The sequence below is a fragment of the Taudactylus pleione genome, unplaced genomic scaffold (genome assembly GCF_031769625.1).
Source record: "Taudactylus pleione unplaced genomic scaffold, aTauple2 ptg000242l, whole genome shotgun sequence".
NCBI lineage: Eukaryota > Metazoa > Chordata > Amphibia > Anura > Myobatrachidae > Taudactylus > Taudactylus pleione.
In genome coordinates, this window is record NW_028284644.1 from 2459592 (window position 1) to 2478011 (window position 18420).

The 18420-nt window shown below is 45.9% G+C and overlaps 1 protein-coding gene across 2 annotated transcripts in view; it reads left to right on the forward strand.

Annotated features, from left to right (window-relative positions):
* Positions 1-18420, forward strand: part of CD34 (CD34 molecule) — a 121227-nt gene that overhangs the window by 49800 nt on the left and 53007 nt on the right. The gene's annotated exons all lie outside the window — the stretch shown is intronic.

The following is an 18420-nucleotide window of genomic DNA, read 5'->3' on the forward strand; positions in this document are numbered from 1 at the left end:
CTGAGACAAAATCCTACGCTTTCCAATAAAGATTTAAACTGGTGAAAGACAATCAAGATACTTTCACTTACCTGTGGACGATTTAAGTCGGCGGTGCACCACACACCTGGAAAAGATTTTAAAAAGGCAACTTCCACACCCGGATAAGATTTAGTAAGGCAACTTCCACACCTATGGGAGTTTATATGTCGGCTACTCCCACGCACCTCTCTACAACAAAGACAACATGTACACCTGTTACTGTGTATAGAACGGTAAAGCTACTTACCGAGCGGCTAGACTAACCCTTGCACCTAGCCCTTAAGGATCATACGATACCCTTAACTTTGTTCAACAAATATTCACTGTTACACACTTTTTTCCTGCGCAGAAAAATAAATGTTAACCCAGATATTGGTAATAATTAAAAAAAAAATGTAAACATCCACGGCTTTGTTCAAACATGTGGCAGCAGAACCGGAAGTGCGTATACGCTATTGTGCGACCAGCCGCATACACAATAATGCGACTACCACACAACCGTATAATGGCCCTCATTCAGAGCCGTACGCTCTGAGCAGAGTGCACGCTCTGAATGAGGGCCGGGCTCCATGAAAATGGAGCGTCCACCTGGACGCTCGTATAGCTGTGGGTCACCACCCACAGGCTATACGAGCGTGCATTGTGATGGCCGCGATGGTTGTGACCATCGCGACCATCGAAATTGCGAGCCGGAGCCTGCGGTTGAGGTTTTCAACCGCAAGCTCCGGAGTGATTTTGGCTCTATCAGAGCCAAAATCACTCCCACTGACATCACTAGTGATGTCAGTGGGCCGGCTTCTGACGGGAGGCGTTCCCGTGGGAACGCCCCCGTCAGGGAGGCACGCCCCCGGCACGCCTACCAAAGGGGGCGTGCTGTCAATCAACATTGACAGCACGCCCCCTTTGATCGGACACAACGAGCGAAGGACTTTCCTTCGCTCGTCGCATCTGGCGCATGCGCACGATGGAGCTCCCTCCGTCGTGCGCATGCTCAGTCCATAACATCGACCCACTTGCGAGCGGACAGCCGCTCGTGAGTGGGTCTGAATCAGGCCCAATGACTTTTTAGCTGCGTACACAAAAGTGCGTTTTTGCTATGCACAAACATGCGACTTAGCCGCGTACTCAGTACTGCGGCACCCCTTTAAACGTAAGGTTCTATCAACAGAGGAAAACAAAATTTTTCCTCTCTTGTCCCTGGATTCTAGTCAGCTTCCTTGATTCACACGGAGATGGATAGCGATCTTTCAGCACAAAGCGGTTGCAGGCAAACCCTGCAAGTGACCACTCCACCCTTTGCTGAAATATCGATAGCCGTATGTACCATGTGAGCAGGTAAGTGACTTCACTACGAGCCCCCAACTAACGATACTGGATCAGAACCTCTATACACTCCTTCCTATACCTTCTGAGGATGACGCTAATTTGCATACGCAGTCATACAGTAAATAAAGACTGATAGGGGTAATCAATATGGGTGTGATAACATAGTTTTTTGCGTTAATATCGCACTTTTTAACTTTTTTGCGTTAATATCACTGGTTTTAGTTTTACACCGTATTCAATTTCAAAGACTTGTCGCAGTTTTGAAAAGTCTTTGATAAAAAACGGTGATAACTTTTCACCATTGAATAGGTGTCGAAAAAAAGTGCAGAATTGGGGTTTAGGGGTGCAGGCTTAAAAAAAATAGCCTGCACCCCTGAGATTGACATTTAAAAAAGAACTGTGTCATAAAAAGTTTTTTAAAAAATAGGGACAACCCAAAAAATTAATTTAAAAATTGGGGTAAAAAAAAAATGGGAAAAAATTGTTAAACAATAGGGAAATAGGTTCAGGGCTATTCTGAAAGTTTGCAGCAGATGTTTTCTAGAATAGAATTATAGCGGCAGGTGCACAAATGCAGAATTTTTAAAAAATTACTTTAGGGACACCAAAATATGCTAGTACCCATTTTCATGTACCCCAAATTTGATGGGACCACTTAAAAAAACGAAAAAAATAACCTAAGTGCTCCTCTGCATCACTTCTTCAATGTCGGGAAAAAAACACCTGCTGCGGCTATTTAAATCCCCGACTTTCAATTAAAGGCTAAAACGGGGGCACCCATAGTGTTCCCCCATGTTTTTACAACTTTAGGGGGGTCTTACAATTATTTTAAGGAAAAATTCGTAACTTTACGCAAATCCAACTTCGGAGTTTCCCGTTTTCGTTAATTTTATTTTGAATACGGGGATAAGCGGGACCGCGCACCATACCTTTACGCAGAAAAAAACTCCGATATGAAATGTTAACTTCGCCAGGGAAGTTAACCTTTCATATTGAATACCCCTATTAGACCTGGAATCTGTGGTTCCAAAGCACAAGTGTTATTCAAGTAAAAGTTCAGACAGTTACACGCAATTGATCCAGACTCAATTTAGGTGCAAAAGGAATTATACAGACCCAAGTACAGTATACATACGCAGCGCTTCCGGACCCGAAGATAGGCATCAGCAAGAGACCCCTCGTCATTCAGCATTCAGCATGAAGACTAAGAACTCAGCGTTTGAGCACACATATTTATACCCCCCCAGAATAGACAGGACAATAGAGAAGTTTGTTGCTGATGTCATTGGTTGCCAGGGGAGAAGTATCTGTTACAGAGCATTTAACAGGCTGGTTCAAATTGACTCTCCCTGCCTCTAACAGCTGGGGGTCTTTCCCTTCCCGCCCCCTGTAACATCCTAACAGTTAATACATTTTGTTGCTTGAAGTCTCTGCGATCCATTACTGGAGAATGCATGATGCAATCTCCCCACCGATAACACCGGAATACTGTGGAAAGAGTACACATCAGTATGAAACCAAACACGGCTTGTTTAGCATGTATAAAACCTTGGTTATCAAATATTTTTATTTCTCAGCATTTAAACTAACTGAACCAACTTAAATCATATACTTTAAAGCTTATTAAACCTTATGTGTGAATATGTAGTGTGTGAGTATTCGGGGTTTGATATAAGGACGCTAGTTAACTTGGGGCAGATGCGTGTGCATAAAGCTAATAAAACAGCGGCTTCATACAAAGTCCTATGCATTCGCTAATATGCGACTAGTTAGCAGCGCAATTGTGCGTATTAATGTGTGTATGAGAACTGGTGAAAGAAGCAATCGCATGGTGCTAATAGTATTATCGCCACATGTACTAAAATGTGAGTTTATCTAAAATGGCGTTTAGGCGGCCATTCGCAAAATGGCGTCTTGCGATCTCATTTTGAAGATGGCGTCTTGCGGCCAGTCGCAAGATGGCGTCGCCGCAATTAAATTTTAAACTGAACTTGTCTCAGCCAATTATTCAGGTTTGACACACCCCCCTGGATAGCTACACAAGCCCTTATGCAGTGCCCCTTATTCAGTGCCCCAAGTAGTGCTCCTTATTCAGTTCCCCCAGTAGTGGTCCCCCTATGCAGTGCCCCTTATATAGTGCCCCAGGTAGTGGTCCCCCTATGCAGTGCCCCTTATATAATGCCCCCAGTAGTAGTCCGCCTTATATAGTGACCCCAGTACGGGTTAGTACTGGGGTCACTATATAAGTGGGATTACTACTGGGGGCATTATATAAGGTGCACTGCATAGGGGGACCACTACCTGGGGCACTATATAAGGGGCACTGAATAGTGCCCCCAGTAGTAGTCCCCCCCAGCAGTGCCTCAAGTAGTAGTCCCCCCCAGCAATGCCCCAAGTAGTAGTCCCCCACCTTTGCAGTGCCTACAGCAGTAATCCCTCACCTATGCAGTGCCTACAGCAGTAATCCCCACTGTATGTAGTGCCCTCAGTAGTGGTCCCACCAGTGCAGTACCTCCAGTAGTAGTCCTCCCAGCAGTGACCCCAGTAGTAGTCCCCCTCCCAGCAATGCCCCCAGTAGTAGTCTCCCCCAGCAGTGCCCCCAATAGTAGTCCCCCTCCCAGCAATGCCCCCAGTAGTAGTCCCCCCCAGCAATGCCTCCAGTGGTAGTCCCCCACTTATGTAGGGCCACCAGCGGTAGTCCACCACCTATGCAGTGCCCCCAGCAGTAATCCCCACCTATGCAGTGCCCTCAGTAGTGGCTGTGTGTTTGTTATACTTGGAGTGTTTGCGGACTGCACTTATGTGCGGTCCACACTACCGCCCTGCCTGGGTGACTAACAGATTCTAGAGGTCCAGTAGGACCTCTAGCATATGTCTCCTCCTAGGCGGCGGCCATTTTTGGAGGGCCGTTTTCAGCAGATTTCATGCGGACGGCTAGTCCGCATGGAATCTGCAGCCCCCGCCCGCCAACGCACCCCACAAACCTCCGTGCCCCCAACCGCCGCGGAGTCTGCGGGGGCGGTAGTTACATCACTGAGTGGATCAGATAATGAAGATTTTTTGAATAAATTGTGCACCTTTGCCGTCTGTAACATATTCATGTCAAGGCCACCATTTTAAGAGGAAGCCTGAGATGAATAAGGCACAGACGCCGTCTCCATCCTGAACTTAAATTGGACTTTATGGAATACCTTAATCAGAGAGGGGGGAAGAGATTGCTTCCAGTTTTGAGCAATAGTAGCCCTCACTGCTATAAAAATATGTCCAAGCACATATGGTTGGGATGGTTGCACTGATGCACTGATGCGGGGCACAGATGGAGAATAACAGTCAGTGGAGGGGGGCACTGAAAATTATAATACTTTGTGAATCAGAGGTAATATCTCCTCCAAAAAATTTGAAGTGTGGGGCAAGTCCAAAAGACATGGTAAATATGGCCAATCTCTCCACAATTCCGCCAACAGAACTTCAAATGTGTCAGCCATATAGTATGCAGATGGTCAGAAATACAGACTACACAGTAACTTAATATGAATTTCTGACTGATTCAAGCACTTAGACATACTATAGGATGTTGTGTAAATCAATTCCCACTGAGCATCAGAGATAGAGTAGCCCAAGTCGAGCTCCCAGTGTACCTGGGCAGGTGACTTAATACAGCATTCCGTTTGAAGTAGGAGCTTAGACCAATAAGATATATGGCCCTGACTCCTATCTGCCATAAGGCGGTAGATCAAATGGAATTGGATGAAATACTGCCGGCCGCATGGGTTCGGTTCGATTCCCGTCAGCGGCAGCACGACAGGAGCAGAGTACGACGCAGCGGAAGCCCGACAGCGCTGGAAATCCCGATCGTGGATAGGTAAGTATCCACTAACCTAACCCCCCTAACCCTAACCCTCCTTAGGGGTGCCTAACCCTAACTTCCCCCCCAAGTGCCTAACCCTAATCCCCCCTGTAAGTGCCTAACCCTAACCACCCCCTTCCCCGCTGCCTAAATCTAAGTCCCCCCGGGGGTGCCTAGCCATAACCCTCCCTCCCCCTAGCCTAAGCCTAACCCTCCCGGGGGGGTGCCTAACCCTAAGTCCCCCCCGGGAGCCCTAAACCCTAGTCTGTCCACTCATGGTGCCCGGCATCACTACGATCGTGATGCCGGGCGCCGGTCTCCCGGCGTTGGGGAAATGCGGGCGTCTAGATGTAGACGCCCGGCATTTCACCTTTGCCGGGATAAGACAGTCGGGAAGCCGACTGCCGGTATTTAGGCAGTCGGCTTCCCGATTGCCACCCGATCAAATAACTAGGAATTACACTCTTATACCAGTAATTTATCTGACAATACTGGAACATGACCATAGGTGGTAGATAATAACAATCCATTAAGTGGGGAAATTAAAGTAAAAGACTACTTTCCATAAGGCCACCAAGGGTATTAATATCATGGGCGGGATGCAGGAAGGGGAAAAATGCAGTCAAACCCTGAAAATGCTGGTTTGACTGCATTTCTCACATGCACCAAGCCTCGGATTTCCAGGACTTGGTTGCGGTGAGTAACGCCATCTTCCTGATGGCATTACCCATAGAAGCCTATGGGATTCTCTCTGCTGATTGCTGATAGAGGGATCCAATCGGATCCCTCCCAGCACCCCCCATGGCGCTTGCATCCTCCTGTGCATGTGCAAAAGAAGGCTGGAGGGGCTTCAGGATCATAGATCAGGAAGTCCCTTCATCGCAAAAGGCCGCTCCCAAACCTTCAAAGAGGCCTTTATGGATGACAGAATCAGGGAGCTAGAAGGGCGCATGGATTTAGGTGTCCACAATGGGTCCACTAAGGGGTAAGCCTTACAACACACCTTTTATGAGTGTACCCAACTTTTAACCGTGGTTAAGTGAAGCCAGTCACGAAGCTGAGTGAGAAGGCAATCATGATATTCCCTTACTTTTTGGATCGATAATCTCCATGACAATAGTTGGCACATCATTGTAATCACATGACCTGATGGGCGATCATGTGATCCTGGTTCAAAATCAGTATATGATATGATACTGCTATGTTAACATTATATATTTTGAATTTATAAACTATGTAACCATATGGTTTCGGCTCCTTCTCAACTGTCCATTATAACACATTTAGAATTTTTGCATGAATCAATAGTTACTCCCATCTCCCCCTTCACAGGTGTATTGTTCTTTGTTTACCTTTTACCAGGGATTGCATTATTTACCAACTTATATACAGTATATATAGTTATACACACACCCCCTGCACCGATTGGGATGAAACCAACGCAAGGTGGTCCAGTTGGATCCTGGCCAGTTTTTAAAGGGTTAGGGACCCAGGGAGCCTGTTCTGAGCCTTCCACTGGATGGATTTGGATGAATACTTCTCAGAAGACATACTAGGGGGTTGAGGTCCTGGCCGGACCTCCCATTGGTGTATGCTGAGTAGAACTTTGACCTGGGGAGCCTGTTCTGGGCCTTGCACTGTATGGATTTGGATGAAAACTTCACAGAGGGATGGCAATTGGTCTGGGATACCCAATAGAGTGTTTGGGGTCTCGATCAGACCTCACGGAAAAGTTCGCCGGGTAGAACTTTGACCCAGGGAGCCTGTTCTGGGCCTTCCACTGAAGGTATTTGGATGACATCACATAACAAAACTTGAAGATTTAAACCCAGGCAACGCCGGGCATTTCACCTAGAGTATATATATACAGTATATATATATATATATATATATATATATATACATATATATACACATATATATATACATACATACTTACATACACTATTTTGGTTCTTTGAAAGCACCACAAGGGCTTTCCTTTTGGTTTCTAAAAAATGTTTGTACCTCAGATTACTTACTAGATAATACATAGTATTTTTTACTACTTTTTTTACCACTTTATTTTAAAAATGTGGTTGAACCTTGAACTGGAAGCCCAAGTCATACACTCCCTAGTCTTCAGGAAGGGGGGGTTAGGGTTAGGCACCCCCCCCAAGAGACTTAAGTTTGGCTGCGGGGAAGGGCGGGTTAGGTTTAGGAACTTAGAGTGGGGTTAGGGTTAGGCACTAGGGAGGGAGGTTAGGGTTAGGCACCCCTAAAGGAGGGTTAGGGGGAGGAGTAGGGTTAATAAATACTTACCTTTGGAGCTGTCGGGGTCTACATACATACCTACTCTCCCGGGACATCTGGGAGGCTCCCGATTATTTGGGTAGCCCCTGGACCCCCGGAAGAGTAGACACTTCTCCTGCATCCTGTCCACTTCCTATTGATGTGGGCAGGACTTGGGAAAATCTTTCCAGAAATGTCCAGGCTTAGGGGGAAGGGCCTAATTATGCAAATATGATAATCATGTAATTTGGCCCCGCCCCCAATTTAAATATGCACAATTCGCAGAATTTCCCAGCGAGGAGACAGGACCTAATGATGCAAATGCTCCAGCCCTGTCCCCATCACTGCCCACTTGAAAGTCCTTTCCAGGCCACTCCCAGAAAGGTAAAAAGAAATGTTGGTAAGTATGTTAAGGAGCTGATGTGGAGGTGAATGTATGTCTGTTTGCAGAGTATGGGGTCTATGTACTAAGCAGTGATAAGTAAGAGAGTGAAAAGTGATGTCTGTGATAAGTGCCAGCCAATCAGCTCCCATCTGTAATTTTTCAAACACAGCCTGTGAGATGACAGTTGGAAGCTGATTGGCTGGCACTTATCACAGACTTATCACTTTTCACTCTGTCACTTATCACTGCTTAGTACATAGACCCCTTTATCTTGCAAGTGTTCACACTGCTTATGCTTCGAAACCAAGTGTAAGCAAGTGTGGCTATGCAGAGACATACACATTTCACTGACGATGATTACTAGTATTAAACCAAGTGAAGGATAGGTGGCGGGCACACCATACGATGTCTGTGGGTGAACTGGCATATAGTTTTTCATGCAAGGTGAGGGCACATGTGTCCGATTTCTGTCCAACTCGTCATCAGGCCCTGAGAAGTTATACAATGTGAAATCAATCTATAGGAGTGCAACCACTTACAAAAATAAATATTAATGTATAAATAAACTGTAATATAGACCTAGATCTAGTATAGTATAGTCTTCTCCCCCTCCCTTATTTTAATTGTACCATTCCTTAATACTGTTCTGTAATGCAATGCTATAATAATAATAATGATAATTAAAATTAGGGATGAGCAGTTCGCATTCTGTGGAATCCGAACCATTCCGAACCCCGGGGATCCGAGCCTTCCCGCCTGACTCGGATCCCACTTTGAGGCCGAACGTCATCCTCCCAACGTCAGATTCTCACGAGAGTTGTTTTCTATATAAGGCGCCGCGACCAGGTCTCCATTTCACGCGCACGCTGCGCACTGCTCTGCTGAGATTCGCAAGTAGCTGTGCTGGTAAAGTGACTGTGTATAGGGGGCACACTGCACACTGATGTATGCTGCGCTATACTCTGCTGATTAAGTGGCTGTGTCCAGAGACTCACAAGTGGCTGTGCTGGTAAAGTGATTGTGTATAGGGGGCGCACTGCATGCTGATATATGCTGCGCTATACTCTGCTGATTAAAGTGGCTGTGTCCAGACTCACAAGTGGTTGTGCTGGTAAAGGGCTCTATTTACTACAATCCGCATATTGAATGCGGATTGTAGTGTGATATTACCGAGTGAATTCGCATTGCGAATTCAGGCAATATCACAGGGATTTACTATAAATCCCTTGCAGGGACAGAGCTTGCGATAAAGCTCTGTCCCTGCGGATCCCATCCGCACTCTAGTCGCAGTATTTTTGGAAAAAATACCGCGACTAAGAGACCGCGCATGCGCCGACCGACCACCACTATTACCCCCCCCACCGACGCTAAGCCCCGCCCCCGGTGCAAAGCCCCGCCCCCCGCAATCGTGGACCCCCGCGACCCCCCCTCCCTTCATTACACTTACCTGCATCCTCCTGGCCTCCGGTGATCTTCTCCAGGCTTCCCGATCAGGTGATCTCCCATACTGCACTGGGGCCCGATCACCTGATGACCGGGCCCCAGTGCACTGTGGGAGACCAGCTGACCAGAGAGGAGCCGTCACCAGAGGCCCGATCACCGGTCCCTGGATTCAGGTAAGTAAAAAAAAAAATGTTTAATTTTTTTTTTCTTTTTTTTACAGCAATCAGCTTGCGGTCTGCTTAGACCACATAGCTGATTACTGGTACCGGCTCCCGCCTCTGCTCTCCCCGTTAGAGCAGAGTGGGAGCCCGGTAACCGGGGGAGACCCTGGATAACGCCACCTCCAGGTGGCGTTATTATCACAGGGCTTCCCCCGGTATTTTTTTACAATTTATTTTTAGTAATTGTGGTAGGATCACATTTCCCATTACAATTATGGGAAATGCGATCTGCTTTACTAAAAATAAGTGATACTGGGGGTTGGAGTAGAATTTTACTAATTCTACTCCAATTGCCCTGTAATAACTACAGGTGAAACTAAAATAATGTGAAAAGGGTGTGAAAACACCCTTTTTCACTTTATTTTAGTAAAAATAATGTTAATAAATAGAGCCCAAAGTGATTGTGTATAGGGGGCATACTGCACACTGATGTATGCTGCGCTATACTCTGCTGCTTAAGTGGCTGTGTCCAGAGACTCACAAGTGGCTGTGCTGGTAAAGTGATTGTGTATAGGGGGCATACTTCACACTGATGTATGCTGCGCTATACTCTGCTGCTTAAGTGGCTGTGTCCAGAGACTCACATGTAGCTGTGCTGGTAAAGTGATTGTTTACAGGGGGCACACTGCACACTGATGTATGCTGCGCTATACTCTGCTGATTAAAGTGGCTGTGTCCAGAGACTCACAAGTGGCTGTGCTGGTAAAGTGATTGTGTATAGGGGACACACTGCACGCTGATGTATGCTGCGCTATATTCTGCTGTTTAAGTGGCTGTGTCCAGAGACTCACAAGTGGCTGTGCTGGTAAAGTGATTGTGTATAGGGGACACACTGCACGCTGATGTATGCTGCGCTATAATCTGCTGATTAAAGTGGCTGTATCCAGACTCACAAGTGGCTGTGCAGGTAAAGTGACTGTAGGGTGCACACTACCCGCTGATGTATGCTGCGCTAGACTCTGCTGATTAAAGTGGCTGTGTCCAGACTCACAAGTGTACAAAAAAAAAGTTTAGAAATGTAAAAAGTTAAAGGTTTACCCCACTGTGTATACAAGCACAGTGACTCCTTGGGCAGTAGCCCTCTGTGTATACAAGTACTGTGACTCCTTGGGCCATAGCCCTCTGCGTATACAAGCACTGTGACTCCTTGGGCAGTAACCCTCTGTGTATACAAGCACTGTGACTCCTTTGGCAGTAGCCATCTGTGTATACAAGCACTGTGACTCCTTGGGCCGTAGCCCTCTGTGTATACAAGCACTGTGACTCCTTGGGCAGTAGCCCACTGTGTATACAAGCACTGTGACTCCTTAGGCCATAGCCCACTTTGTATACAAGCACTGTGACTCCTTGGGCCGTAGCCCACTGTGTGTTCATAGCACAAAGGTACTGTGACAAGTTAACGCAAGAAAAGTAAAAAAAAATTATAAAAGTAAAAAAATAACTGTTTATTTGTGCTGTACCCCACTGTGTATACTGTATACAAGCACTGTGACTCCTTGGGCCATAGCCCTCTGTGTATACAAGCACTGTGACTCCTTGGGCCTTAGCCCTATGTGTATACAAGCACTGTGACTCCTTGGGCCTTAGCACTATGTGTATACAAGCACTGTGACTCCTTGGGCCTTAACCCTATGTGTATACAATTACTGTGACTCTGCAGGCCATAGCCCACTGTGTACAAGTGCTGTGACTCCTTGGGCCGTAGCCCTCTGTGTATACAAGTACTATGACTCCTTGGGCCTTAGCCCTCTGTCTATACAAGTACCATAACTCCTTGGACCATAGCCCTTTGTGTATACAATCACCATGACTCCTTGGGCCATAGCCCTCTGTGTATACAAGCACTGTGACTCCTTGGGCCATAGCCCTCTGTGTATACAAGCACTGTGACTCCTTGGGCCATAGCTTTAATTTCTGCCCTGCTGTGTGGCAATGTTTCATAGACGTGCTTTAAACTGTGGTGACTGTGCCACTGCTCTGTCGCTTAGTAACCAGCCAGCTCACTGCAGCCGTTGGGCCAATAATGGTGAAAACAATATTGTGAGCTGTGAGGTGGTCTAAATTGACTGTAAATGAATTTTATTGAGGTTAATAATACTCTAGGAACAACAAAAATCTAAATCCAGAACTAGTCACAGCGGTTTGGCTAATCCAAATCCAAAGCTGTATGACGAATCAGAGCCCATTCCAAATCCATCAAAAATGGTCCGGCGTACATCTCTAATTAAACACTAATATGTACTAAAAATTGACTGGTACTATGTTCCGCTGTATTGTACATGTGAATCTTTAAATAAAAGAATGAAAAACTGGCTGGTATTAGAAAAGTCCTGTACTTATCTCCTGAGCTAAGACTCAACACAAATATTTTTTTGGCAATCCAGTAAAATCTTAAGGTGCATACACACGTAACAATTTTTTTAACAATTTAACTATAACGACGCTGTTATTGTTCAATTGTTGAAAAAATCGTTCAGTTTCTGAGTTATAACGATGAACGATTATCGTTCATGCGCGTTCCCGTTTGTAGTTTGTAGTTCATTTTGACTGACCAACTGAACGATTTTCATTAAGGGAAGTTAAGAAAAACCTTTGTAGTTCAAAAAAATCGTTCATTACACTTTAAAAAATCTGACAGAAAATCGTTCATAAAATCGTTCATAAAATCGTTGGTAACAAAATCGTTGTGTGTGTATGCAGCTATAGTCTACATTATGGTGCATACACACGATCAGATTTTTTCTTCAGATATGGACGATAACGATTTAAAAATCGTTCAGTCGTTCATATCTGATGGAAAATCGTTCATATCTGACATGCCTGAACGATGGATGATCAACGATGCGCGTTCCCGTTTGTCAGATAACGATATCTGACATCTGATGGGTTTGCAGTCAGACTTGGACGATTCCATTCATTTTAATGCATTCAAAAATCGTTCAATCGTTCAAATCGTTCAAATCGTTCAAACCTTTGGTCAAATCGTCCAAATCGTTCAAATCGTTTAATCGTTCAGTCGTTCATCTGACAAATCTGACAAGTCTGACAAATCTGACCGTGTGTACGCTCCATTAGACCCCAGGGTTTAAAGCTGCATACACACACAATGATTTTGTTACCAACGATTTTATGAACGATTTTATGAACGATTTTCTGTCAGATTATCTGTCAGATTTTTTAAAGTGTAATGAACGAATTTTTTGAACTACAAACGATTTTTGCATATAGCCTTAATGAAAATCGTTGAGTTGACAAGTCTGACTGAACTACAAACTACAAACGTGAACGCGCATGAACGATAATCGTTCATCGTTTAACGATAATCGTTCAAAATATCGTGGTGTGTGTATGCAGCTTAATCCTGACTTGTTAATTATTTACAGAACTACATTAAGTTCTACATTATTATTTTTACTAAAATAAAGTGAAAAAGGGTGTTTTTACACCCGTTATTTTAGTATCACGTATAGTTATTGCAGGGCAATTGGAGTAGAATTTGTAAAATTCTACTCCAACCCCTAAGTATCACTTATTTTTAGTAAGCAGATCGCATTTCCCATAATTGTAATGGAATTGTGATCCGACCAAAGTTACTAAAAATAAATTGTAAAAAATTACCATGGAAAGCCCTGTGATAATAACGCCGCCTGGAGGTGGCGTTATCCAGGGTCTCCCCCAGTTACCGGACTCCTGCCCTGCTCTAACGGGAAGAGCAGAGCCCGGAGTCGGTCCCAGTGATCAGCTGTGTGGACCACATGCTGATCTCTGCTAAAAAAAAAAAAAATTACCTGACTCCAGGAACCGGTGGTCGGGGCTCCGGTGATGTTCTCCCTCCGGTCAGCTAGTCTCCCATGGTGCACTGCGGCCAGGTCATCAGGTGATCAGGTCCCAGTGCAGTATGGGATATCAGCTGACCGGAGGCATGGAAAACATCACCGGAGCACCGATGACTGCAGGTAAGTGCTAATAAGGGAGGGGAGGTCGCGGGGGGGGCCTCGATCACGGGGGGTGGGGCTTAACGACAGGGGTGGTAGCAGCGGCGGCCGGTCGGCACATGCGCGGGCACTTTGTCACGGTATTTTTTGCAAAAATACCGTGACTAGTGTGTGGATGGGATTCGCAGGGACAGAGCTTTATCGCAAGCTCTGTCCCTGCAAGGGATTTGTTGTAAATCCCTGTGATATTGCCTGAATTCGCAATGCGAATTCAGTCAATAATATCACACTATAATCTGCATTACAAATGCGGTTTTGTAGTAAATAGAGCCCTAAGTAAGAACTAATTCTGCTTCTCCGTGTTGCTCTTGGAATAATCTACAATTTGTTTGTATGTAGGTTTATAAGTGCCCTTATAAACCTACATACAAGTCATCCTCCAGACTTGTGTGAAACAGGCTGCATAATATTGGTCTGCTTTATCTGCCAATACTAAATTATTCCCCCATAATGCATTATTACAAATTCTATACCTACCATTACCACAGGCAGCTCTTTCTGTTGATCCTGCAGTGTTTGAGGTTATTTGCACCCAGATGCCTATGCCTAAAACTTTTGGGGCCCATACATCAGCACTCTGCATTTTACAGATGATTGTGTAAACAAAATTGTCACTGGATGTGGTTCACTGGATGGCGATTCCGACAAATAAGTGACCGGAACTGGTGAACCTGGTTTTCCAACATGTTGGATTTCGCCAACTAATCGTGTCAGTGGTGCTAGTGTATGGTACTGATCAACCGTTTTGCAGACTCTTATTAGTAAAATGAGCATTTCACAACTGGCAGAACTGTTCTTTGGTGAAAATGATCTGCAAATTGCTGGTATATACTGTACATATTGCAATGTACAGTATGGGCACATATTAGTGGATTGGAGAACCTTTAAATACAAGAATCAGTGAATAGTTTTTTGTGATTGCTGATGCATGGGCCCCATTAGTGAGCTCACTACAGTGCTGGCCTCAGGTATTCTAGCACACTGTGCAAGAGTTTTTGGATAGCCCCCTCCCGCATCAAACTACTTTTATGAATATTTTTATTATTAAAAGAAAAAAAATTACTTTGTTTTTCTTTTGTGAAATATTTTTTTAAAATGATAAAACATCAGTTGCGCCTGCATTGTGTAATTTCCTTCATACCAGCATTAACTATGCCTGTTTAATAAACCAAAACCTGTTATTCATCGTGTGGACTGACCTCAATGACACACCGCTGCCACCTATATCAACATCATACTTGCCGCCATTCAGCTCCCCCCTTCCGGGAGGGAGCTGAATGTCTGCGTGCACCAGGGGGCATAGCCGGGTAATGATGCGGCATTGGGGACGGAGCCGAGGGCGGGGCTGCAATGCCGAAAATATTGGCATTGTGAAGCAGGGGGCGGGGCCACGATGACGCGATTCAGCGCGAATCGTATCACTTGCCCCCCCGCTGCGGGGGTTTCTATGAGTTAGCGGGGTGGCAGGAGGCAGCCTGCCTTTCTGGGGGTGGGGAGCAGCACCCGATATTCGAGAAGCTCCCGACCAAATCGGGTGGGTAGGCAAGCCTGATCAACATCTATAGGTACTGGGGGTGGGATGTATTTGGATTTTTAAAAGGGTTTAATTTTAATACTGTTTCACATAACTTGCTGGTACATAAAATGAGAATAGATGTAAGTGGGTTTCCACAGTAAGCATTTTAATATTTACAGCTCCCCTGAGGATGCTCCGGGGAGCGTAAGGGCAGCGTTGTGACTGTCTGAAGCATCCTAAGGACACTCCAGGCAGCACTGCGGCGGCACTGCTGTATAGATTCTGGCTGCAGAGTGCCATTCTAGGCATCCTGCTAGCCAGATAAGGCTAGCAGAAAAAAGCTCAGAGGGCCACACCAAATGATTCCGCGGGCCTTATATGGACCCCAGGCCTGAGGTTCCCCATCCCTGGCCTAGAGGGCTGGTGTCCATATATGCAGATAGAACTATACTATATAAGCTTATAAACACAGAAGAGGATTGTATGTCACTACAGGCAGACTTGGGGGTACATTTACTAAACAGCGGTATTTGCTGCGGTTTTTGAAACAGATTGAAACAGCAAATCACTGAGGGGTTTATGTATCAAGCAGTAAAAAGCGTGGAGAAGTGGACCATAGCTTAAATAACGCTATTTTGGTATTCATGAACAGACTTAACACAGGAGATATCACAGATATCTCCTTGCTAAGTTCCCCTGCGTTAATTTCCACACTCCCCATACATTAGTGCATTAGTCTGGGGATGTGGAAATTGTGGTATTCATCAAATTCCGAAAATTATAAATTTTCGGAATTTGATGCAGTTACTATTCGCCACTGTGAGGTGACGAATAGCAGAATCCACTTACCTGTATCAGCGTGTGCAGGTCCCCCGACGAGTCCCTCCGGCGCTCTGCTCCGTTCTCAGGCTCCGGAGGCTGGTCGGACATGTGTGCTCCCCAGCAGAGCACAAGAAAGTTTAGAAAAAGAAAAAATTTTTTTTTTTTTTTCTAATCTGTCATATGGTCTGCTGGGAAACCACATGACAGACCAGCAGGACGGAGCCGGAGGCTGCTGCGCGGACAGGTAAGTCGGGGGGGGGGGAAGGTGAGCGGAGGGGGGAGGGGGGTGGGGGGTACGAAACTTAACGCATCTGTAGGCAGTGCTGCGCATGCGCTGGTTTTACAGATGTAACAGCGCATGCGCAGCACTGTTTCCAGATGCGATAAGGTAGTGTAGGCAGGGAAAAGTATCTATTTCCCGAAAAGCTGTCATCGCAAAAATGACAGCTTTTCGGAATAGATACTTATGGAGAGGTGGAATGATGAATTCCACCTATAATTAGCTAGAACTCCATGAGAGTTCTAAAGCTAATTATCTCCAGAGAATTTTAATGTTTAATGAATAGGCCCCATAGTCTGCCTCATTTATCAACGAGTGTATCACCCAACTGTCATTTTTCTAACAGTTGACAGTTGGGAGCTGATTGGCTGGAGCACCATTTATCATAAAAAGTGAAATTTATCACTAGTTTTGAGTGATAAACGCATTGATAAATGAGGCTTTCGTTGTTATTCACCTATGTTGATGGAGTTTTGTAAAATGTTTTAAATTTATAATTTATTATATGTTATATAAATGTTGTCCACATCATTCACGATGCCCCCCTGGGCAGGATCCAATCACAGCACCTCCCAGCACCCCCTGCGCATGAGTAGAAGGACGCCAGAGTGATTTCTGGGTCATAGAACCAGAAGTCCCTCGCTTGCAAAGGACAGCTCGTACTGTGAGAGCTGTCCTTTGTGTATTTCTTAATGCATACCGCCGGCATGCATGCGAAGAGTGGCAGGATGCATCTCATTCCAAATGTGATGCATCATGCACCCCCCCATGTGTCCAAATCTTTACTGCAACTCTGTATGCACAAAATCAGGACACATGCGGTGCAACTCAGACACATGCATATATGGAAAAACGCCCCAATGAGTCCACCTTAGAATTACGCTCTATCAGTCTATAGCGATTCCTCTACTACTGATTGACCATATACAGTAGTAAGAACTGCATGCTGTTTGAGCTATGTGGTCAAACAGAATCTCTATACACACCAGGGCCGTAGCTAGGGTAGTGCGGCCGGTGCCATCACACAGGGCACTACAGGTCAGAGGGCGCTGTTTGGGCCTGTCACATTTCTGTTTATTATAATTCTCACTTGTAGCTTCCTCTTATTTCATCCCCAGCATCTCCTGGCCTCTCCTATATCTTCCCTGGCCCTTCCCCATGAGGCCATGGCCCTTTTTTAGGTGCATTATGTCCCTTTGAAAAATGAGGGGGGCACCAATGCTCTTTCTGGCACAGGGCACCAAAAAGTCTAGTTATGGCTCTGATACACACAATGGCCCTCATTCAGAGGCGGTCGCAAGAAGCGCTCGCTCTCTCTGAATGAGGGCGGGCGCCTCTTTTTTTTTAGTGCGGCCTCCTGGTCGCAAGCTATGCTGTGGGTTACCACCCACAGCTTAGCTAGCGACCAGGGTGATGGTCGCGATGGTCAAGACCATCGCGACCATCGGGGCTTGCGACGAGACCCTACGGTTAGGTCTCATCAACCGCAAGCCCCAGGGAGCTTCCTGCTCTGATCGAGCAGGAAGCTCCACACTGACATCATTGATGATGTCAGTGCGGCCGCCCACAAACGGCATGCGCTCCGAAAGGAACGCCTCCGTTTGTTCAGCCCCCCCCCCGGCCCGCCTACCAAACGGGGCGAGCTGTCAATCAAAATCGACAGCCACCCCTTTGGTAGCGAGCTCCGGAGCGAGAGAGTTTCTCTCTCGCTCCGGGGCTTGCGCACGCGCAGTGCGGCCACTGCGTGTGTGCAGGGCTAACCATCGACCCGGTTGCGAGCGCATCGGCGCTTGCGACCGGGTCTGAATGAGACCCAATATGCTTTCTGAGATATCTCACCTGTCACAGCAACCTAAGTTTTCCAGCAGGTTTTAAACCCGCCGCTTAGTAAATCTGGGGTTTCCATACTTCTATTGTGAAAAACATTGTGCTTTGATGATCATCTGCATTCTAATTGAGGTTTCTCAATGGTTTTGTGGGAAGTTTGAGCTTGGTAACTCTGCGGGATGCAATCCTGATAGTAAATCATAGTAAATCATAGCAAAACAGCCAGGATTTTAAACTCCACGCTGACCATGGTAATAATTATTAGCATCAGTCAATGGGTGAGATGTATTCCGCCGCTCTTCGCATGCATGCCAGTATACATGAAAGAATGCTCAAAGGACCACACACTCGGTAAGAGCTGTCCTATGACCCAGAAGTCCTTCTGCGCATGCGCAGAATGACGCACGCGCCGCGTGGGATGCTGGGAGGAATCCGATTGGATCCCTCTCACAGCATTCTGCAGAGA